This window comes from Macaca mulatta, chromosome 13 (assembly GCF_049350105.2).
Source record: "Macaca mulatta isolate MMU2019108-1 chromosome 13, T2T-MMU8v2.0, whole genome shotgun sequence".
Taxonomy (NCBI): domain Eukaryota; kingdom Metazoa; phylum Chordata; class Mammalia; order Primates; family Cercopithecidae; genus Macaca; species Macaca mulatta.
In genome coordinates, this window is record NC_133418.1 from 7,441,616 (window position 1) to 7,465,886 (window position 24,271).

Here is a 24,271-nt window from a genome sequence, read left to right on the forward strand (position 1 = left end):
TATAGAGAACCCCCTCCCCGTTTGTTTCCCTTCCTTTCTTTCTAGATCCAGGAGATAACGGACTAAGAGCCAGGCATCCTTTTAAGTCTGATAAGAAACATTTTACAACATGCTCTCTCTAAAGTTTGCTATCTGAGAGCTTCTTCTGCACAATAAAACTTAGTCTCCACAATCCTTTATCTGTAAGCTAAACATTCCTGTCAATGCCAAGTCTTTAAACAAACTCAATCAATTGTCAACCAAAAAACTTTAAATTTACCTATATCCTGGCAGCCCCACTTTAAATTGTCCCATCGTTCTAAACCAAACCAATGTATTTCTTAAATGTAATTTCTCATGCCTTCCTAAAACATATAAAACCAAGCTGTACCCCAACCACCTTGGGCACATATTCTCAGAACCTCCTGTGCAGGGGCCTTTGAAAACAGTATGCTGAGAATATATAGGGCTCAAGGACAGTATCTCCAACTGAACTTTTAATGAACTCCCGTAGGCGCCAAGAAGGCAGGTAGATAAGAAAGAATATAGAAACAAGGTACTGAGTAGAAGGTTACATGTGGGAAAAGAAAGTTTGTTTTGCATTGCATTCTTTCTGCTGACGTGAGGTTTATGGAGTATAAATAAAGTGAGGCAGAGGCTCTGAGTGCGGCCGCCATGTTCTCTGTGTGTCTTTGTCTTTTGTGTGTTCTTTCATTCTCCACCACCCCCGGTGCGGCCCCCAACAAGTGGCGCAGCGAGCAGGGTCAGCACCGGTGAGTAGGGGAGAACAAGAAGGGGAACCCCCTAGGAGCGGGTAAGGCTCAGATATTGTTAAGGGGAACCTTCTTAAGCTTTCATTATGGGAATTCCATCTCTCTGGCCTCAGAATATTTATGGCTGTTTCAAGGACTGTTGCTGTCTATGGGAGTAGAAGTGAAAGAAAAAGACTTTGAAGCGATTGTTTGCCCATGTTGAATAACATTGTTACTGGTTTCAGTATCAGACTAAAGTGCAGCTGAATCGGAAAAAATGGTTACAGGTAGTAAAAGCTTTGCTTAGAGCTCTCCAGTTAGGGGATATTATGCCTCTAAAATTGTGGGCCTTGTATAACTCTATCACTCATACATTAGAGTTACTTGAGACTGATTCGGAGTGTGGTAATGTAGCCACAGGAGGAAAGGTATCTGAGGATTTGGAAAAATAAAATAAAATAAATCTGAAATGGAGCCCATTTGTGCCAGGGTAGCAAAAGGGGGAGAAGAGAAAAAGCCAGCTCTTCCTTCTTCTAAGGGAAATTCTGACATGCAGTGTATTATGGAAATGCTTCAACAAATATTACAGATACATTCTTCTAATTCACCTTTGTGAGCTTTCCCTGTTTCTTTTCCTTCTGCCCTGTTAAAAGAGAATTTTCCAGTGCCTCCAACCCCCGGGCTTCCTTATCTTTACCTTTGTTTGGCAAAGTTTTCTCAGTGCCTTGCCCGCCATTGGGGGAGGGAGAAAAGGAAAAGATTAAAAAAAAAAAAAAAAATTTAAGGAGCTGGATCTGTTTCCAATTATTTGTGCTGCTTTTGCTCCTAATGCTCAGTTTTCAAATGGTGGCAATAATGTCCAATTTAATGCCTTACAAATTAAATTTTTAAAAGAAATGAAAGCTGCCATTTCTAACTATGAACCCCTATCCTTGGTCTTCTTGATATTTTTTCATCAGAAAATTTGATAATTTCTATAGACTGGAAGACTTTGGGGAAGGCTTTTCTTGATCGTTCTCAGTGGTTACAATTGCACAGCTGGTAAATGAACAAGGCGTATGTACAGGCTAGAAAAAATGTTATGTGTGATCCCCCTGGACCCATTGAGGAACAACTCACAGGCACGGGCCAATATGCTACTCTTAGTGCTCAGGCTGGTCTAGAAGATGTTGCCCTTACTCAAATCAAGACTTTGTTTTTAAGGGCCTAAAATAAGGTAGAGATAACAGGAAAATCTTCCCTTTCCTCTGTGAAGATTTTACAGGGCACAAATGAACAATATTCAGATTTCGTAGCCCGTCTTCAGGATGCTGTCTTGAAAATTGTGGGTGCTGACCTTGCTTCAAAAATTTTGTTACAAACGTTGTCTTTTAAAAATGCTTATGCTGACTGTCAAAAATTGTTAAAATCATTAAAGGCCAATGGGGCCAACTTAGATAAATATATTAAAACTTGTGTTAGTGTTGGAGGGGCTATTTATAATGCTCAATTATTTGCTGGAGCTTTGTCTAAAGCCTTAAAAGGAAATAACAAACAAGGTGTTTGCTTTCAGTGTGGTAAACCTAGACATTTCAAAAAAGAATGTCATAAAAATTGAACACTTTTATCCCTCAAGGCAGAAAGCTGCCTTTAGAGGTGTACAAATGTTGTGGTAAAGGTCGACATTGGACAAATAAATGTCGTTTCAAAACTGATAAAAGTGGAAATTTACTGTCTCCTCTCCTGGGAAATGGGAGCCGGGGCCCACAGGCTTGGGGCCCCAACAATTTATGTCACCAGGTCTGAAAGTGTAGTTGGTTAATCAGTCTTTACAAATGAGAAATATAAGAAAGGAAAAGAATGCACAAACTAACTAGGTTTCTTGTAATAAATCACTAAACTAGTCAAAGGACCAAAAAATACAAGATCAGCGTGACTCTGAAGGATGTGAGATTATGGTTCTGCACTTGTTACATTAAAGAGCTAAAATAAATAGACGTAGTATTAACAATAATAATAGTAATAATAGCCATAGTATACTGGGTACTTACTATATGTCTACTACTGTGAAAAAATCTTCACTTGCATTTAGTTCTTCCAACATCCCTTTAAGACTGACAAATTTTATAATTATTACCATTTTGTAGACAGGAAAACAGAGTTAAGACAGTTTTATAAATATATCCAAGGTCATATAGCTATTATATTTTGAAAATATGACTTTCTGTCCCCAGAGCTTACATGCTTAACCCTTTCCTCTAGACTGCTCTATAAAGTACAAAAATGGTAGTCACCCTCCTTGGAATAATCGGAGGAAAGAAAAATCAATAACTAAGTAAAAGTTGTATCTCAGCACCAGATCCAATCCCAATTTCAAGTATCCATTTAGCCTTGGATAGTATCACTGTGTTTTGAAAACCAAAATCCGTTGAGTATTTTGTGGTCCACCATCTTTTACAAAGCAGATACTCTATTGAATAGTAAGCTACGAACTGAATTTCTGTACCTGTAATCACCTTATTTGTTTGCAAATATTTGTTATTGACTAAATCTGCATACAATACCCAGTGAGCAATGGCCTACAACATCAAGGAATAAATTCAAGTCCTCCTTAAGGATCCCACACCTTACCCCAGTTTCTCAGCTTTATGTGGCAACTAAGCAGAGCACCGCTGCTGACTTAGTTATTACTCAGCCTTATACTTTGTCTCCTAATAGAGGAGTATATAAATTAGCTATTAGAGTGTGTGGCCCTTTGCCAAAAGGACATGATGTTACTAATAAAATTCTTATTATGGTTCAAGTCTCAAAATTTATATGCCTAGAGGCAGGGGAACGTATTCTCAATAGGGAGGGTTTGGTAGCACAGAAAAAACTGTTTTTTGGGAAACTTTAGTTTCTAATCAAAAGCCCTTATGTTCGTTGCACATTAATGAAATAGTTTTTAAAGGGTTAATTGATACGGTGGTGAATATGTCTATTATTTGTTTAAATTAGAGGCCTATACAATAGGAAAAAAGACAAGTTTCAGTTATACTCACTGGCTTGGGTGCTGCTTCTGTGGTTTATCAAGACATAGAACCTTTAACCTGTGTCGGTCCTAAAGGTCAACAAGGTCAAGTGGTTTTTTTTATTTTTATATTGTTCCTATCAATATTAATTTTTGGGAACAAGATCTTTCACAATAATTTGCTGCTTTTTTAAACATTCCTCATATTTCCTCAGCTACCAAAAATATGATGTTCAAAATGGGATACAATCCTTTAAACTCATAGCCACCACTCCTATTTAGGTGAAACAGTGACCATTATTTAAAGAAATACTTAGGACTCTAAAAGAGTAAATCAAAAAACAAATGGCTGAGAGGAATATAAAGCCACGTATTTCTGCATGGAATTCCTGTCTCTGTCTTGTCTTAAAACTATAAATGTTTACATTAAACCTAGGGAAAGTTTACAGCCTGGTCTTCCTAATCCTGCCCTTATCCCACAAAGTTAAAAATTAATGGTCATAGATCTCAAAAATTGTTTTTTCTCTATTCAGTTACAACATCTTTTTTCTATTCTAGAAGGAGACAGTCACTTGGACAGCTCACGTCATTTAACTCCTTTGGCTTTACAGGAACTCCAGCTTGTGGAAGAGCAACTTCAAAAGGCTCATTTACATTATATCCTTCCCAATGTTCCCCTTTCCCTTTGTTTATTTCATACTTTACATTCTCCTACAGGAATGATTCATCAGACCAATCGGCCGCTAGAATGGATCTTTTTGTCCAATAAAACATCTAAACGCTTGGCTACTTATATCGATCGTTTAGCTGAACTGATCATCAAAGGACGGCATCACTGTCGACAACTTTGGGGAGGAGATCCTTCCTTAATTATCTCTCAATTCACTCATAGTCAGATCATTTATCTTCTTGCAACTTCTGATTCTTGGCAAGAAGCTTCATCAATCTTGAGTTATAGTTTATCCTTATCCCTCGGTGCAACAGGGAGAATTGTTTGCTATTCTCATGGTCTTACTTGATTTCCCTACTACTGGTTGTAATATTGTTAGTGATTCTCAATATGCCGTTTATGTTACTTCTTATATTTCTCAGGCCACTTTACCTCTTTGTGCTACTTCTTCTCTTCAAAAACTCTTTTCCTTGTTATTTTCTGCTTTGAGCCAACGTCGAGCTCCTTTATTCATCACTCATCTTTGTTCTCATTCTCAACTGCCTGGACCATTAGTTCATGGAAATACTCAGATTGATTCACTTCTAATTGGCCACTTGCAGGCTGCAGAACAAGAACATGCTCTACATCACACTAATAGTTCTGGCCTTCAACGACGGTTTCATTTAACTCATAAATAAGCTCGTTCTCTTATTCGAGCTTGTCCTTTCTGTGCTCCTTTGAGCATTCCATCCTTCCATCCTGGAGTTAACCCGAGAGGTACTCAAGTTAATCAAATTTGGCAAATGGATGTTATACATATTCCTTCTTTTGGACGATTAAAGTATGTTCATCATACCATTGATACTTTTTCTCATTTTCAATGGGCCACTCCGTTGCCATCTGAGAAAGCTGATTCTGTTATTACACATCTCTTAGCTTGTTTTGCCATCATGGGCATTCCTTCTATACTTAAAACTGATAATGCCCCTGCCTATGTCTCTCATAAATTACAAGTTTTCTTACAGCAATACAATATTCAACATATCACCGGGATCCCGGGCAACAGTCAAGGTCAAGCCATCATTGAGCATGCAAATTTAACTTTAAAAACTCAACTATTAAAACAAAAAGGGGGAAATGAGCCCCCCCCCAAAAAAACCAGATTTTTTTGAAGGTTAACCTTTCTACCTTAATTTTTTTGATTTTGAAGGTTCTTTTTACCTTAATTATTTTTTGAATCTATGGAGACAATTGCAAGACTCCGCTGCCGTAACCCATCTTTCCTCACCTCCCTCGGTGATAGTCCCCGCTGACAATTTAAAGATTTGGTATCCTAATGAAGAAGGTAAGTATGTTCAAGGGCAAGTTCTAAAACAGGGACGGGGCTATGCTCTTGTCCTTACAGGGAGCAGACCTGAGTGGTTTCCTACAAGATGATTGAAACCCTGTTGAAAAGAAAACTGGATTCAGCATGCATTTCTTCCTTTGTTGGATGTGCCTCGGCGGGGGACTTATTTCCCTTAGTGAGGCTTTGTATGAATATTGGACTTATATTCACTTTCCGCCCTTGTATCAGGGAGTCGTCTGGGGGGAGGCGGAAATTAAGGTTTTCACCAATAACATTACTTGGATGCCGTCCCCCTATATGGACAAGGACAACATAGAACGGGAAACAGCAATTATAATCAGCACATACCAATTTGGAGTGGAAGAACTTCCAATATGCATGGGAAATAGTTCTCATTGTCTCCAAAAATCACATGAAGCCTGGCTTGTTCGCTATAATCATAGTCATGTGGCTGCTAATACTGTTATTATAATCATACTGTATATAGTAATGAAACTATTCCTAGTTCTTTACCTTTTTGTCCTATTCCAGAGGTTTCTCCTAATATTGAGGTGCTGGAGTGGCAACTATGTCGGGGAAATAAAACCCGGATTTTATTAGAATACAATGGGATGCAAATAACTGATTGAAGTGTGCATGGTGATTTTCAAATAAAATTTAGTCACATACCTTTGAAATGGCACCGGGTAAATAAAAGTATTGCTGCTAACAATAATGAAACCTTGGTATGGTGTGAAGGAGGCCTAAGTACAGAGTCATCTTTGGAAGTTGTTAGCTGCAGGCGATGCCATTAGCACTTTTGTGGGGAATATGTCTCTTAATCTTTCTAACCCAACTAATTCCTTTCATATTCAGTTATATCGGAATACCTCTCGATATATTATTGCTTGTGTCTGTAAGCCCTACCTATTATTAGCAGGGAATTTGACATGCGATAATAATACGGGAATTGTTAATTGTACAAATACGTGTACATTTTTGTCTTGCCTCAATCATTCTTGGTGGCACAACTTTGCTGGGGATATTTATATCCTCAGGGCTCGTAAGGAAATTTGGCTACCTGTTAATCTTACGCGACCGTGGGGGGCATCACCTCTTGAAACTTATATTTGGACTTCTCTCCAGCGAACCCGCCGTGCCCTTGGACTTATAATTGCCTCGGTGATGAGTCTTGTTGCCATTGCCTCCACTGCGGCTGTAGCAGGGCTCGCTCTTCATCAAAGCATACAAAATGCTGAATTTGTGCAGCAATGGCATGAACAATCTCACCGGTTATGGCTTCAACAACGAAACATTGATTCTCAACTTGCTGAAAGATTGGACAACATGGAGCAAGCATTGACATGGCTTGGAGATCAGCTCACTGTCCTCAGTACTCGGGTAACATTACAATGTGATTGGAATTCCACTCAATTTTGTGTAACGCCTGTGCCTTTTAACATCTCTCAAAATTGGACTAATCCGAAAATTATTAATTGGCCGTAAAAATATTAGTTTGGACATTCAAGAGCTCACTCAGAACATTTCCGAAGCATTTCGACAACTGTTGGAACCGAACTGTCGATTCCCTCCTGGGCAGGGGTCGCCGCGAAGGATCACCGACACGAGATTCACAGCAGAGAGTTATTTATTACTAGCGCGCTAGGGTCCCAAGCTCTAAGTTGGCCCTGGGACCCCGAGTGCTTGTTACAGGTTGTTTATATAGGCAAACACAAGTTCAAACACAGCTTAAGGCGCGAAATTCAAACAAAGCTTTAGGCGCGTGGTAATTGGGTCTAGCTATGGCCTGAGCAAGGTGTCTTGTTCTAATTGGTTAGAGCAGGACCTTATGAGGTTTTTTCTTGGAGTTGCTGATTCCGGGAACTTCGAGGCAGGGTGGGACCCCATGAGGTTGTTTCCCGGAATTGGCAGGGTGGGACCCTATCTAGAGCCACCTGGTGTTAATTTTTTTTATATGAGGCCTAGTTTCTAAGTTTTATGAGGCCTAGTTTCACAACAATTACATGTGCTGTCTGGAACTGTAACCTTGCAGGAGCTGGGGCAGTGCCTTGCTGCCTTTAACCCATGGACTCAGATAAAAACATGGATTTCTACAATCTCTGGAAGTATATTGCTTTGGGCACTTGGTTTGGGTCTACTTCTTTTGGTGATTCGATGCTCCCTCCGTCGCCACCAAAAACAAAAGAAAACACAGGAACAAATATGGGCTACCTTTTTAGGATTGAGGCAAAACAAAATTAAAAGGGGGGAAATGCAGGGGCCTTTGAAAACAGTATGCTGAGAATATATAGGGCTCAAAGACAGTATCTCCAACTGAACTTTTAATGAACTCCCGTAGGCGCCAAGAAGGCGGGTAGATAAGAAAGAATATAGAAACAAGGTACTGAGTAGAAGGTTACATGTGGGAAAAGAAAGTTTGTTTTGCATTGCATTCTTTCTGCTGACGTGAGGTTTATGGAGTATAAATAAAGTGAGGCGGAGGCTCTGAGTGCGGCCGCCATGTTCTCTGTGTGTCTTTGTCTTTGAGTGTGTTCTTTCATTCTCCACCACCCCCGGTGCGGCCCCCAACACTCCTGAGGGCCATGTTACAGGCCATGGTCACTCATATTTGGCTCAGAATACATCTCTTAAAATATTTTACAAAGTTTAACTCTTTTCATCAACATCACCATAATATTCTGATTTTTCCCCAACATCCTTTTCCTGTCTAATTATTTGACAAAACTTTGCGTTATACTCTCTGAAGTCCAGCTACATGATTTAGCAAACTCCCCTATTCCCTGAGAGTGCTTCTTTATTGACGGTCTCCTGTGACTCCTGGCTTTAACTGTACCTGGTTTCTCTTGAGGACACTGTTTCCCTTGTATCTCAAGTAGAGAGTACTCATTCTTTCAAACTCTAAACTACTTCGGGGTGAGAATGTGGGTGGGGTGTTCCTTCTCCTTGCTCCTTCTAATTCCTTTAAAACCATTACTCCACTCTTCCTATTAGAAAATCTCTTGCTCCTTAGAAGCTTGTGCTATGAGCCACCATGTCCCTGGCTTTTCCTTTCAGATCTCCTGGATCCTCTTTTACAGTGAAAACGTTCATACTTGTCTCAAAGTCTGATTCTTGAGTCTGTCATGCTAAGTGGGTTCCATGTCCATTTAGATGGCTGGATTCAATTTTCTGGCCTCTCCTTTTTTATGTGTTTGTTACTTATAAGAAATTATGTATTTTGTAAAAATTTTCTCTTTCTTTTTTTCTTTTTCTTTTTTTTTTTGAGATGGTGTCTCGCTTTGTCACCCAGGCTAGAGTGCAGTGGCCGGATCTCAGCTCACTGCAAGCTCCGCCTCCCAGGTTCACGCCATTCTCCTGCCTCAGCCTCCCACGTAGTTGGGACTACAGGCACCCACCACCTCGCCCGGCTAGTTGTTTTTTTTTTGTATTTTTAGTAGAGACGGCATTTCACCATGTTAGCCAGGACGGTCTCGATCTCCTGACCTCGTGATCCGCCCGTCTCGGCCTCCCAAAGTGCTGGGATTACAGGAAAAATTTTATTTTTCATTTAAACATAAGAATTGCATAGATTTATAGGATAAGTTATGTAATGATCAAATGAGGGTATTTAGCATATCCATCACCTCAAATACTTATCATTTCCTTGTGATGATAATATTAAATAGCTTCCCTTTTAGATATTTTGAAATATACAATATTGTTAAATATAGTCACTGCAGTGTGCAGTAGGACACCAGAACTTACTCCTCTTATCTAGCTGTAATTTTGCACTCAACCACTCTCTCCTCATTCCTCCCCAGCCTGTAGTAGCCACTATTCTGCTCTGTACTTCTATGAGATTACCTTTTTTTTCTCATTTTTTTTTTTTCTTGAGATGGAGTCTCGCTCTGTCTCCCAGGCTGGAGTGCAGTGGCAGGATCTCGGCTCACTGCACCCTCCACCTTCCGGGATCAAGCAATTCTCCTGCCCCAGCCTCCTGAGTAGCTGGGATTACAGGTGCCCACCACCATGCCCGGCTAATTTTTGTATTTTTATTAGGGGAGACGGGGTTTCTCCATGTTGGCCAGGCTGGTCTTGAACTCCTGACTCAGGTAATCTGCCTGCTTTGGCCTCCCAAAGTGTTGGGATTACAAGCATGAGCCACCACACCTGGCTATTACATGAGATCAACCTTTTTAGATTTCACAAATGGGTGAGATCATTTGATTTTGTCCTTCTGTGCCTTATTTCCCTTAATGTCCTTTAGGTTCATCGTGTTGCTGCAAATGACAGGGTTTCATGCTTTTTAATGACAAAGTATTATTCCGTTATGTATATATACTGCATTTTCTTTTTTTTTTTGAGACGGAGTCTCGCTGTGTCGCCCAGGCTGGAGTGCAGTGGCCGGATCTCAGCTCACTGCAAGCTCTGCCTCCCGGGTTTTTACGCCATTCTCCTGCCTCAGCCTCCCGAGTAGCCGGGACTACAGGCGCCCGCCACCTCGCCCGGCTAGTTTTTTGTTTTTTTGTTTTTTTTTTGAGACGGAGTCTGGCTCTGTCGCCCAGCCTGGAGTGCAGTGGCCGGATCTCAGCTCACTGCAAGCTCTGCCTCCCGGGTTCATGCCATTCTCCTGCCTCAGCCTCCCGAGTAGCTGGGACTACAGGCGCCGCCACCTCGTCCGGCTAATTTTTTGTATTTTTTTAGTAGAGACAGGGTTTCACCGGGTTAGCCAGGATGGTTGACCTCTTGACCTCGTGATCCGCCCGTCTCGGCCTCCCAAAGTGCTGGGATTACAGGCTTGAGCCACCGCGCCCGGCCATATACTGCATTTTCTTTATCCACTCGTGTTGATGGACACTTAGGATGATTCTGTATCTTGGCTATTATAAATAATGCTGCAGTAAACATGGGAGTATGTATTTCCCTTTGACGTATTCATTTTCTTTGAAAACATACCCAGCAGTGAAATTTCTGGGTCATATGGCACTTCTACTTTTAATTTTTCGAGGAACCTCCATACTGTTTTCCATAATGGCTAGATTAGTATATATACCCACCGAGAGTGTATAAGGGCTCAATTTCTTCACGTTTACACCAGCATTTGTTATTTTTTGTCTTTAAAAACATTTTTAGATTGAGGTGTACATGTGTAGGTTTGTTACACGGGAGTTAAAAGGGAGTTAAAACTTAACCCTTTCTTTTTCTTTTTCGTAAATAGAGACAGGGTCTTGCTGTGTTGCCCAGGCTGGTGTTGAAGTGCCTTGACCTCCTGAAGTGTTGGAACCACAGACATGAGCCACTCCACCCAGCCTAAAACTTTATCTTCTTTTGTAAATGTGCTTTTATCTTCAGCATTCCAGACTTAGTTCCATCCTCCCAGGCACTTATGTCCTCTTCTTTTCTCATCCTTGGCATGTTGTCCCTAACTGAGTCCTGTCAATTCCACCTCTAAAATGGATCCGTAGTATCTTTCCGTTTGTCTTAGCCATCTGTATGAGTCCACTTTCATGCTGCTGACAAAGACATACCTGAGACTGAGCAATTTACACAAGAAAGAGGTTTAATGGACTCACAGTTCCACACGGCTGGGGAGGCCTCACAATCATGGCAGAAGATGAAAGTTACGTCTCACATGGCAGCAGACAAGAGTGAGAGCCAAGCAAAAGGGGTTTCTTCTTATAAAATCATCAGATCTCGTGAGACTTATTCACTACCATGAGAACAGTATGAGGGAAATCACCTCCATGATTTAATTATCTCCCATTGCCTCCCTCCCACAACACAGGGAATTATGGGAGCTACAGTTTGAGATGAGATTTCAGTGGGGACACAGCCAAGTCATAGCCCCATCACTCTAGTCCAACTGTCATCTCTCATCTGGTCTTCTGTGAAGTCTCCCGAGTCATTCTGGCTCACCTCCAATGCAATCAGCAGCCAGGGGACACTTTTGAAAACATAAATCTGACCGTCATGTGCCTGCGGAGTGTCCAGGAGGCTGGAGGGAGGACGCCCTCCTCAGCTTCTAGGATTCTTAGGCTTGGGGACCCAGGTGCAGCAGGCGAGGAGTTGGAAGTCATCATAGAGAGGCAGGATTCATGAGAAGCCATTTCTCAGAGGAATTTATGGGAACAGGACACAATAGCTCCCCTTGGGACTAAAGGCAGCTGGAATGTGGGACAGGAGACTGAAGAAGCAAGAGTCCAGGAAGCACCTGCCTAAAAGGAATTACCTAGAACTTAAGAGCTGAATGCAGCCAGGGATAGTACCCACAGGAAAGGAAGCTTTGATGTCAGCCTAGACTTGGGTTTCTAGCTGAGCTCCTCCATTCTCAAGGAAGTCACTTTCGTCAGCTGTCAATTCAGGTGAATTAATGAGAACTCAAAGAGATGACATTTGCAAACGATCCTGATATCCTCAAGAAATACTTTCAACCTGTATGCAACCGTGTCTTTTCTTATAATATTTATTACAATATTGGAGTAATAGGAAATGTTAAGAGGTACCAGACAGACGGAATGAGGAAGAAGACTGTATTTATTTATTTGAGACGGAGTTTCCCTCCTGTCATCCCAGCTGGAGTGCAGTGGCGCAATCTTGGCTCCCTGTAACCTCTTCCTCCTGGGTTCAAGCAATTCTCCTGTCTCAGCCCCCTGAGTAGCTGGGATTACAGGTGCACACCACCACGTCCAGCTAATTTTTTGTATTTTTAGTAGAGACGGGGTTTCACCATATTGGCCAGGCTGGTCTCAAACTCCTGACCTCAGGTGATCCACCTGCCTCGGCCTCCTAAAGTGCCGGGATTACAGGCATGAGCCGCCGCTCCTGGCCAGGAGGAAGATGTTTAGGAGACATTTCAGAGGAGAAATAATATGAGTGGGAGCAGACACTGTCTGAAACTTTGAAGAGACCACTGAACGAAGAGGATTTTTAGGAAGTCTGCTTTTCTGATGTGTGAAATTATTCTTTTTGGTGCCTGCAAGGTAATTTTCTCTAAAGCTCTGTTTTCATTTTACAGGCTTTTGGTGACTAATTTGTGCTCCTTGGAACAAGTACCAGTCAGAACCTGGAGTAAAAGTAAGAGAAGACTGAATTCATTTGAGACACTAATGGGAAGGTGTAGTCACAGCTCACCTGGCCCTGAGGGTGTGGCAAGGAATATCTTGTGCTGTTTCTGCTTAGTCCCATCTAAGTCCAGGTGCAGCAAGCATTCTTTTTTTCTTTTTCTTTTCTTTTCTTTCTTTCTTTTTTTTTTTAAGACGGAGTCTTGCTTTGTCAACATGGCTGGAGTGCAGTGGCACGATCTCAATCTCGGCCCACTGCAACCTCTGTCACCCAGGTTCAAGCAATTCTCATGCCTCAGCCTCCTGAGCAGCTGGGATTATAGGTGGCCAGCACGACCCACTAATTTTTGTATTTTTAGTAGCTAGGGTTTCACCATACTGCTCAGGCTGGTCTCAAACTCCTAACCTCAAGTGATCTGCCCACCTTAGCCTTCCAAAGTGCTGGGATTCAGGTGTGTGCCATGATGCCCAGCTACGTTTTTGTTTTGTTTTTTTCATTTCTTTTAGAGATAGAGGGTTTCACTATGTTGCCCAGGCTGGTCTTGAACTCCTGGCCTGCAGCAAATCCTCCCTCCCCAGCCTCCCAAAGTGCTGGGATTCAGGTGTGATCCATGATGCCCAGCTATGGTTTTGTTTTCATTTCTTGTAGAGATGGAGGGTCTCACTATGTTGCCCAGGCTGGTCTTGAACTCCTGGCCTCAAGTAAATCCTCCCTCCAAGCCTCCCCAAAACTGGGATTACAGGGCTGAAACACCATGCTCGACCTAAATTTTCAATACCTCCTCCACTCCCACACCGGCTGTCTCGGATCCTCCCTCTGTCTGGGAGGTGAGTATTTGAGAGTGTATGCCTGCTCTTTGAAAGGAAGGTTATCCATACAGGGGCTGGCAAGGACTGAACAAGCCTGAGGACGCAGGTGGGCATCGTCTCTGTGGAGCCATTGCCAGTCAACATGCTGGCCGCTGCCCAGGAGAACCTCCCAGGATGCGGACGTGGCCCTCTGGGCTGATGACAGCGTGCTTTTGTAGGTGGGGCCGGGCATCCCCAAATTTCCCCACATTGTAATACATTTGAATTGTTGGTATGTGCTAGAGCTTGCTGGAAAAAAAATGAAAGAGTTGCATTTTGGGAGTCAGGATATAGTTTTTAATGGGTGCATTAGTTCTCTTTTTACCCCAACTCTGCCAACAACAGAGAGGAATCCAGTGTTCTCACACTCCCCTCCCAGAGTAAAAGTTCAGGAACTCCCAGGGTGTCCAAATCTGGATCCTTGCTCACGGTGCCCTGCCTTGTGGTCTCACCATCTCAGCCACAGGTAGAGAACAACAAGATCTTTTATTTATTTATTTTTTTAAATGGAGCCTCGCTCTGTGGCCCAGGCTGGAGTACACTGGCATGATCTTGGCTTACTGCAACCTCTGCCTCCTGGTTCAAGTGATTCTCGGGCCTCAGCCTCCCGAGTAGCTGGGATTACAGGCGCCTGCCACCATGCCTGGCTATTTTTTATATTTTTAGTAGAGATGGGGTTTCGCCATGTTGGCCAGGCTGGTCTGAACTCCTGACCTCAAGTGATCCACCTGCCTCGGCCTCCCAAAGCGCTGGGATTACAGGCGTGAGGCTCTGTGCCTAGCCGAGAACAACAGAATCTTAACCCTCCAAGTCTGCACTGAGGATGCAGAGTCAGTGACTTCCAAAAAGTCATCAATACGCTTTAAATCATTCATTTACTCATTCCATAAACATGTATTGAATACCCCTTATGTGCCATAAGGAAAACGGGGAAAAAAGCCTTTGTTTTTGTTCTCAAGACAACAACAGACCCAAGTGCTGTAGGTGCTATGTTAGAAATATCCACATGTTGCTTGAAACACAAGGAACACACGTCTAACTGGGGCCCAGCATTGGAAACCCAGTTCAAATCTTGCTGGGTGAGGTTGTAGGAATTCTTTATTCATTGACTAATTCCACAGAGATTTACTAAACACTTACAATGTGCCAGGCTGTTATCTGGGCACTGAAGACTCAGTCTTATAAATGAAGTAGCCAGATTCACAGTTCTCATGGAGCTTGTGTTTGAGGTGTGGTGTGGGGAAGGAGCTAAGGCAGAGGATGCAGAAGAGTCAGACTATATACCAACCAGCCGATAAGCGCCATCGATTCCATGTTTTTTATCGAGTGTCTAATATGTGTCAGGCAGAGTGTTGCACGCTGGTGTTACAAAGTCAAATGAGACACAGCCCCTGTCCCTGAGGGGTTAGATAAAAAGGAAAGAGCCTGTAGGAAGGCCTAGTGCAAACTGGTGCTGTGTTTGGGAAAATTCAAGCTGTTCAGCTGAACTGGGGCACAGGGCGTGGTGAGGGAGGGGCTCCCTGTTTCAGTCATGAAATGCACCCTTTCCACAACTGGGGAAATAATCCTTCCTGGAAACTTCATACGAACCCTCTCAAAGTACTTATTGATGTAGACATTTGGAACACGATGTAGGTCCTGGGTGTCTATAAAATAGCATCATCCAGCCGATCACCTCTCCCCATGTGGCTGAACTGAGGACCTGTGGATTGGTATCTCTCGGTAGTTCAGAACAGTGCCAGCAACCTACGGCCCTAGGGCCACCACCTGTGTGGTAAAGAAAGTTTTTTGGAACAGTCATGGCCATTCATTTAAATATTATCTATGATGGCTCTCGTGCTACAATGTCAGAGGCGAGTATTTACGACAAAGACCACGTAGCCCAAAAGCCTATGTGGGCCTATAAGAAAAAGTTGCCAACCCCAGTCTAGGAGCTCTGCTTACCTGAAATACAAACTAATAATGAGTTTCTGACACATCAAATTCAATTCCCTCCCTCCCCCCTCCTTCCTTCCTTCCTTTTTCCTTTTCTTCCTTCCCTTCCTCCCTTCCTTCTCCCTTCATCCCTTCTCACTCTCTCTCTTTCTCTGTCTCTCTCCCTTCCTTGCTTTCTTACCTAACCCACATTCCCAGCAACTGATGTGAATAAAAACAAGTGTTAGATCTGAATGTGTCAAAGTTAAACTACAACTAGGATCTGCCTTCTGAGGTATGGCAAGAAACGAATTGGTTAATGTTTGCAAAATGCCAGGACATTGTTTTGTTTTTGTTTTTGTTTTCGTTTTTGTTTTGAGACAGAGTCTCGCTCTGTTGCCCAGGCTGGATGCGGTGGCGCAATCTCGGCTCACTGCAAACTCTGCCTCCCAGGTTCATGCCATTCTCCTTCCTCAGCCTCCCGAGTAGCTGGGACTACAGGCGCCCGCCACTACGCCTGGCTAATTTTTTTTTTTGTATTTTTAGTAGAGACGGGGTTTCACTGTGTTAGCCCAGGATGGTCTCGATCTCCTGACCTCATGATCCGCCCGTCTCGGCCTCCCAAAGTGCTGGGATTACAGGCGTGAGCCACTGCACCCGGCCTACCAGGACATTCTTGAATAAAAGGCCCTATATAAGTTCAAAGTATTTATAATGATTATGATTATTATTATAATTTATGAGATGTCATAAATCTCTCCAAAAGAGGATGAGATCAACACTTTTAAAAGGAGACCAGGACTCTATATAAATCGCTGTGGGCTCACCACCTCTAAGGAGGAGCACTGACTGAAGACAGGTGAGTGTGAAGCAGAGGCGTGGATCTTACACTCGGGCTTATTTAGGATGAAAATCCAGTGTATGGTGATCAGTCGGCAATGATTGTGTCGCTGCTGCATAAGAAATATCGGACTCAGGCAAAACTTAAGGACCTTGCCAGGAAAACCCACGTTTCAAAAGATATGTAGATGATAGAATAATTTTTCCTGTTCATTACAATATGTTTCAAAATTTAGATTCCTTTTAATGCAAGTATATCGTTACTTTTGGATGTGTGAGCATGTGCAAATCGAATAATGGGAGAAAAGAAATGTGTGTGCGCTTAACGGTAGCTGTAATAGGGCCACATGCGATGTCGCATTTGCCTCTAGAGTCCACAGACGGAACAGAGAGGCCAAGGTCTCTCTGATTGGTTCTTTGTGCAGAATGAAACATTCGCAGGGAAATCTCCAGCATAGGAAGATCCTTCCTGGAGTTCTGAACTCTCAAAAACCCAAATGGGAAAAGCAGGCACAGAGGACGCGCTGAGAGAAGGAACTCCCTTCCAGCTCACAGTCTGTCTCTGCAGGGAAAGGCTGTGCCTGCCCAGAGGGAAGAGCATGATCAAACTTTCAGAGGTCTTCTAGGCTGGTCATTATTGATCACAATCCAAATTCAGTAAATACATATTTTCACAGGCCATGTGAAAGTGCAAGTCTATACAACGTAATAGCTTAAAATGAGCCTTCATGTTGCTGCCTTATGTTTTTATTCTAAAAAGTTATATTTTTCTCAAGAAAACAGGATCTTAGTGGCAGAATAATTTATATTATTTTATATTCATGACTGCATTGCTATTACTATTTTAATTGTAGGCCTGTTGGTGCCTAGCAATCTGTGAGGCAATGGGCTGGAGTGTTGCTGTGTGTGTGTGTGTACGTGTGAGTGTGTGTGTGTACATGTGTGTGTGTGTGTGTATGTAGGGAGGGAGAAGATTAGAATAGCAAGAGGAGGATGAGTACGACGTGATGCTACTGAAAAGGCCTTAACAAATTTAAAAATTTAAACATTTTAAAAATGAAATAAAATAAAAGTTTTAAAAATTAAAAAAAAAAATTTTTAAGTGAAAAGTAAAAGTAACAAAAATTTTAAAATAATTTAAAAATAGATCTGGTGCTGGTGGTTCCCAGCACTTTGGGAGGCTGAGGCAGGTGAATTGCTTGAACCCTGGAGTTTGAGACCAGCCTGGCCAACATGGCGAAACCCTGTACAAAAATTAGCTGAGCGTAGTGGCACACGGCTGTAATCCCAGCTACTCAGGAGCCTGAGGCAGGAGGATCACATGAGCTCAGGCAGGTCAAGGGTGCAGTGAGCCGAGATCAAGTCACTTCATTCCAGCCTGGGTGACAGTGAGACCCTGTCTCAAAAAATAATAATAATAATTGAAACAATTTTAAAAATTAAAGAATAATCTAATGAGACATTCTCACAGGCTTATAATGGTGAGATATTTCCACAGTTTTGGGCCACTGCACTCCAGCCTGGGAGACAGAGTGAGACCTTGTTTCAATAAAAAAAAAAAAAAAAAAAAGAAAAGAAAAAAAGAGAAAAACCCAGGGGCTGGGCACAGTGGCTCATGCCTGTAATCCCAGCACTTGGGGAGGCTGAGGCGGGTGGATCAACCTGAGCTGGAGACCATTCTGGCCAACATGGTTTACCTTCATGGCCTCAGGCACATTTCTTTTTTCCTTTTCTTTTTTTTTTTTTTTTGAGACAGAGTCTCACTCTATTGCTCAGGCTGAAGTGCAGTGGCACAATCTCGGCTCACTGCAACTTCCACCTCTCAGGTTCAAGTGATTCTCTTGCCTCAGCCTCCCGAGTAGCGAGATTACAGGCACGCGCCACCATGCCCAGCTAATTTTTGTATTTTTAGTAGAGATGGGGTTTCGCCATGTTGGTCAAGCTGGTCTTGAACTCCTGTCCTCAGGTAATCCACCTGCCTCAGCCTCCCCAAGTGCTGGGATTACAGGTGTGAGCCACCGCGGCCACCCTCCTCAGGCCAAGTTTGAGTCGGCTTCATCATCTGTAAAATGTGAATAAAAATAATACCTGCTTCATAGGGTTGTTGTGATGATTACTCAAGATGAAATATTTGTGACAGATCATCACAATAGTAGTACAACTAACTCATCACAGTGCCTGGCCTGTAAATGTTAGTTGTTAACTAAAAATAAATAGGTCATTGGGAAGGTTAAATGGCACCTACAGATTAAACACATCTATGGCAGTGCCAAGTACATGTATAGAAATAGAATATATGATCTCCTTGGAGCAGAAGATTTTGTGGTTTTCTTTTTTTGAGTCAGAGTCTCACTCTTGTCCAGGCTGGAATGCAGTGGCCCAATCACAGCAGCTCACTGCAGCCTCCAACTCCTGGGCTCAGGTAATCCTTGTGCCGCAGCCTCCCAAGTAGCTGGATCCTTGGCCTCGCAAGGTGCTGGGATCACAGGCATGAGACACCATGCCAGCCCAGAGCAGTGGTTTTCAATGGCTGCTCATTCGAATCACTTGGGGAGCATAACAGCATCTTGACGCCCAGGCCACACTCAAGGCCAATTACATCAAAATCTCTTGGGGCGGAGCCCAGGTAGCGGTACTTTTTGAAGATCCCCAGGTAGGGTAGGCAGAATGATGACCTTTGGAAGAAGGCCCAGCCTACTCCCTGGAACCCATGTACATGTTAAGTTACATGGCACAGGAGACTCCAGATAGTAGATGGAATTAAGGTTCCTCATCACCTGACCGTAAAAGAGATAGGATATCCTGAATTATCAGGGTGGGCTCTTAAATGTGGAAGATGGAGGCAGAAGAGCCAGTGTCACAGAGATGGAACCAGCTATTGCTGCCTTTGAAAACAGAGGGTGGCTCACGCCTGTAATCCCTGCACTTTGGGAGGCCAAGGCGGGCAGATTACGAGGTCAGGAGATCGAGACCATCCTGGCTAACACGGTGAAACCCTGTCTCTACTAAAAAATACACACAAAAAAACTAGCCAGGCGTGGTGGCGAGCGCCTGTACTCCCAGCTACTCCGGAGGCTGAGGCAGGAGAATGGCCTAAACCTGGGAGGTGGAGCTTGCAGTGAGCTGAGATCCGGCCACTGCACTCCAGCCTGGGCGACAGAGCGAGACTCCATTTCAAAAAAGAAAAAAAAAAGAAAACAGAGGGAAGGGGCCAGGAGCGAGGGACTCTTGTCTCTAAAAATAAGTAAATTAAAAAAAAATAAACTTAGATTCTTTTAAGCCACCGACATTGTGGTAGTTTTTATAGCAGCAGCGGGCAACACAGTCAAGTTTATGAACCACTCACTGTAGGAGAGGTTCTGCTGCCTCTTGGCCGTCATTTGCCAAAATCTTTTCTCAGCTCCTTCCTGAGAGGCAAAGGCTGGTCCCAGCTGTTTCCAGTCGTCTTGATCAGAATTTTCCCCTTATGAGATTCACCCTGCTTTAGTTTTATTTGTGTCTTTTTCTTTTCTTTTCTTTTTTTAAGAGACAGGATCTCCCTCTGTTGTTCAGGCTGGAGTGCAGTGGTACAATCACAGTTCACTGTAACCTCAAACTCCTGGGCTCCAGTGAACCTCCCATCTCAGTCTCCCCAGTAGCTGGGACTACAGGTGGGTGCCACCACACTGAGCTAATGTTTAAATTTTACTTGTTTTTCAACTGGTCTTCTGACACAGGATAATTTTATCTTTTGTAGAGATGGGGGTCTTCCTGTGCAGCCCAGGCTGGTCCCCCCACCTCCTTTTTTTGAGGCAGGGTCTCTCTCTGTCCCCTAGACTGGTTTGCAGTGGTGTGATCACAGCTCTCTGCAACCTCAAACTCCTGGGCTCAAGTGATCTTCACACCTCAGCCTCTCAACTAACTAGGATTACAAGTGCGTGCCACCATACCCGGTTAATTTTTAAATATTTTGTAGAGATGGTGATGGGGAAGGGGTCTTATTATGTTGCCCAGGCTGGTCTCCAACTCCTGGGCTCAAGTGATCCTCGGCTTTGACCTCCCAAAGCTGAGATTACAGGCATGAACCACCACACCTAGCCCTCAGGCTGGTCTTGAACTCCTGGCCTCAAGCCATCCTCTATCCTTGGCTTTCCAATACCCTGGGATTACAGGCATGAGCCACCATGCCCAGCCCTCAGGCTGGTCTTGAACTCCTGGCCTCAAGTCATCCTCTGTCCTTGACCTCCCAATCCTCTGGGATTATAGGCATGAGCCACGATGCCCAGCCTTATTTTTGTCTTTATGATCAGATCCTTATTGTTGTTACCCAATTTAAAACTTAGAAAACCATAGTTTTTTTTTTTTTTTTTTTTGAGACGGAGTCTTGCTCTGTAGCCCGGGCTGGAGTACAGTGGCCGGATCTCAGCTCACTGCAAGCTCCGCCTCCCGGGTTTGCGCCATTCTCCTGCCTCAGCCTCCCGAGTAGCTGGGACTACAGGCGCCCGCCACCTCGCCCGGCTAGTTTTTTGTATTTTTAGTAGAGACGGGGTTTCACCGTGTTAGCCAGGATGGTCTCGATCTCCTGACCTCGTGATCCGCCCGTCTCGGCCTCCCAAAGTGCTGGGATTACAGGCTTGAGCCACCGCGCCCGGCCAAAAAACCATAGTTTTAAGTAACAAAACTTAAAGTTTTATTCCATTAGCACAAGGATGCTAATGACAAGCTCAAAATTATTTGTCAGTTGGTTTAAAAATACATGAAAAGAGTTAAGCATTTATAGAATGTATAATAAAAGAGGACAAACAACAATATACATTTAATCAGACAGTTTTATGAAGGCCATAACTTGTCTGAATGAACCTGGGAGGCTGAGGGGGCTCAGGCCCCTCAGAGAAGGGGCAGAAAGTACAGATGCAAGACCCTGGCAGTCATCTCTAAGGGAATAGAAGCCCCTAAAGGGGTCAGCACTAGTAAAGAAATAGCAGGAAGAGCCTGGTTCCCCCTCACCTCTTCAACCACTCCCCGCTGACCAAGCTCACACCCCTTATTCTGTGGACATTTTCCCAATAAAATATTTTACTTGGCACTTTGGGAGGCTGAGGTGGGTGGATCACTTGAGGTCAGGAGTTCAAGACCAGCCTGGCAAATGTGGTGAAACCCCATCTCTACTAAAAATATGAAAAATTAGCCGGGCGTGGTGGTACACACTTGTACTCCCAGCTACTGGGGAGGCTGAGGCAGGAGAACTGCTCGAACCCGGGAGGCGGAGGTTGCAGTGAGCCGAGATCGCACCACTGCACTCCAGCCTGGGTGACAGAGCAAGACTTTGTCTCAAAAAAAAAAAAAAAAAAAAATTGTTTTTTTACTTGGAACAAGACACTTTGAAATGGGAAGGACTGGAGAAATTTCATTCCCAGCCTTGGACTTCTCAGTGGGACTGGTGTATTCAGTAATGTGTTTTTATCATACAATTAAAAACTGAAGACAGTTCTTAAGGCTATTTCATAATCTGTAATGTGTGCTTTACATATTTTGAACCCACACAGCCTAGTACTTTGATGAAGATTTTTCATGTTTATACCCTAAGATCTCATTTAGAGATCTGACTTCCTCTTGCTTTGTGGAAGAGGTTAAAAAAACCCCCAAAACCCATAGTCAAGCTTGCTGGTCCATAGCAGTCCAAATTTTCTTTCTTGTAGAGCTGAAGACACAGGGTATTTCTTAAAATAAGGGCTTTGAGACATGTTGAAAAGAAACAGAAGTCCAGGCCGGGCATGGTGGCTCAAGCCTGTAATCCCAGCACTGTGGGAGGCCAAGGTGGGCGGATCACGAGGTCAGGAGATCAAGACCATCCTGGCTAACACGGTGAAACCCCGTCTCTACTAAAAAATACAAAAAACTAGCCGGGCGAGGTGGCGGGCGCCTGTAGTCCCAGCTACTCGGGAGGCTGAGGCAGGAGAATGGCGGGAACCCGGGAGGCGGAGCTTGCAGTGAGCCGAGATGGTGCCACTGCACTTCAGCCAGGGGGACAGAGCGAGACTCCGTCTCAAAAAAAAAAAAAAGAAACAGAAGTCCAGAGGCTTTCCTCCTTCACCTTTGCCTGATTAAGAAATATGTTTGCCATGCGCAGTGGCTCACACCTATAATCCCAGCACTTTGGGAGGCTGAGGCGGGCGGATCACCTGAGGTCAGGAGTTTGAGACCAACCTGGCCAACATGGTGAAACTCCATCTGTACTAAAAATACAAAAAATTACCTGGGCATGGTGGCACATGACTGTAATCCCAGCTGCTCAGGAGGCTGAGGCAGAAGAATCACTTGAACCCAGGAGGCAGAGGTTGCAGTGAGCTGAAATCGCACCACTGCACTCCAGCCTGGGCTACAGAGCAACTCTGTCTCAAAAGAAAAAAAAAAAAATTTTGTTTCACGTGTACCATCTGCACAATAGAACACTTTTCATTAATTAAAGAGAGAGGCAGCACCACCGTGATGACATAAGAAAATGTGCAGGCTGTACAGGTAAATGGGGAAAAAAAACAAGCTGTAAAATAGAATGTACTCAGTGACCCCATTTAACAAAGACAAATGTTAGTGTATGTCTAGAAAACAAAAATTTGGGAGAAAATGCATCAAATCTTGAAAGAAGTTATCTGTGAGAGATGAGACTAGAGAATATTCTTATTTTTCATATTTCATATTTCCTTAATTATTGACTTTGTATGCCTTATTACTTTCATAATCAGAAAAAATAATGGTGTAATTAATGATAAAAACTGCCAACCAAGTCTGGGTGTGGTGGCCCATGCCTGTAATCCCATCACTTTAGGAGGCTGAGGTGAGCCGATCATCTGAGGTCAGGAGTTCGAACTGATCATCTGAGGTCAGGAGTTCGAGACCAGCCTGGCCAACGTGGTGAAACCCCATCTCTACTAAAAATACAAAAATTAGCCAGGCGTAGTGGCATTAGCCTGTAATCTCAGCTACTCAGGAGGCTGAGGCAGGAGAATTGCTTGAACCTGGGAGGTGGAGATTGCAATGAGCCAAGATCACACCACTGCACTCCAGCCTGGGCAACAGAGCAAGACTCTGTCTCAAAAAATATTATTATTATTATTATTTTTACTTGGAATATGACACTTTGAAATGGGAAGTACTGGAGAAATTTCATTCCCAGCCTTGGACTTCTCAGTGGGACTGGTGTATTCAGTAATGTGTTTTTATCATACAATTAAAAACTGAAGACAGTTCTTAAGGCTATTTCATAATCTGTAATGTGTGCTTTACATATTTTGAACCCACACAGCCTAGTACTTTGATGAAGATTTTTCATGTTTATACCCTAAGATCTCATTTAGAGATCTGACTTCCTCTTGCTTTGTGGAAGAGGTTAAAAAACCCCCAAAACCCATAGTCAAGCTTGCTGGTCCATAGCAGTCCAAATTTTCCTTCTTGTAGAGCTGAAGACACAGGGTATTTCTTAAAATAAGGGCTTTGAGACATGTTGAAAAGAAACAGAAGTCCAGGCCGGGCACGGTGGCTCAAGCCTGTAATCCCAGCACTGTGGGAGGCCAAGGTGGGCGGATCACGAGGTCAGGAGATCAAGACCATCCTGGCTAACACGGTGAAACCCCGTCTCTACTAAAAATACAAAACATCCATCCTGGCTAACACGGTGAAACCCCGTCTCTACTAAAAAATACAAAAAACTAGCTGGGTGAGGTGGCGGGCACCTGTAGTCCCAGCTACTGGGGGGGCTGAGGCAGGAGAATGGCGTAAACCCAGGAGGCGGAGCTTGCAGTGAGCCGAGATGGTGCCACTGCACTCCAGCCTGGGCGACAGAGCGAGACTCGTCTCAAAAAAAAAAAAAAGAAACAGAAACAGAAGTCCAGAGGCTTTCCTCCTTCACCTTTGCCTGATTAAGAAATATGT

At 43.5% G+C, this 24,271-nt stretch overlaps 1 long non-coding RNA gene across 1 annotated transcript in view; it reads left to right on the plus strand.

Moving 5' to 3' along the window:
• Positions 1-600: 600 nt before the first annotated feature.
• The window catches only part of LOC144333675 (uncharacterized), a 49,902-nt gene continuing 26,231 nt past the window's right edge, over positions 601-24,271 (plus strand). The window contains exons 1-2 of the long non-coding RNA XR_013402601.1: positions 601-752; positions 12,715-12,773. This is a non-coding gene — a long non-coding RNA (uncharacterized LOC144333675). The remainder of the gene's footprint in view (positions 753-12,714; positions 12,774-24,271) is intronic.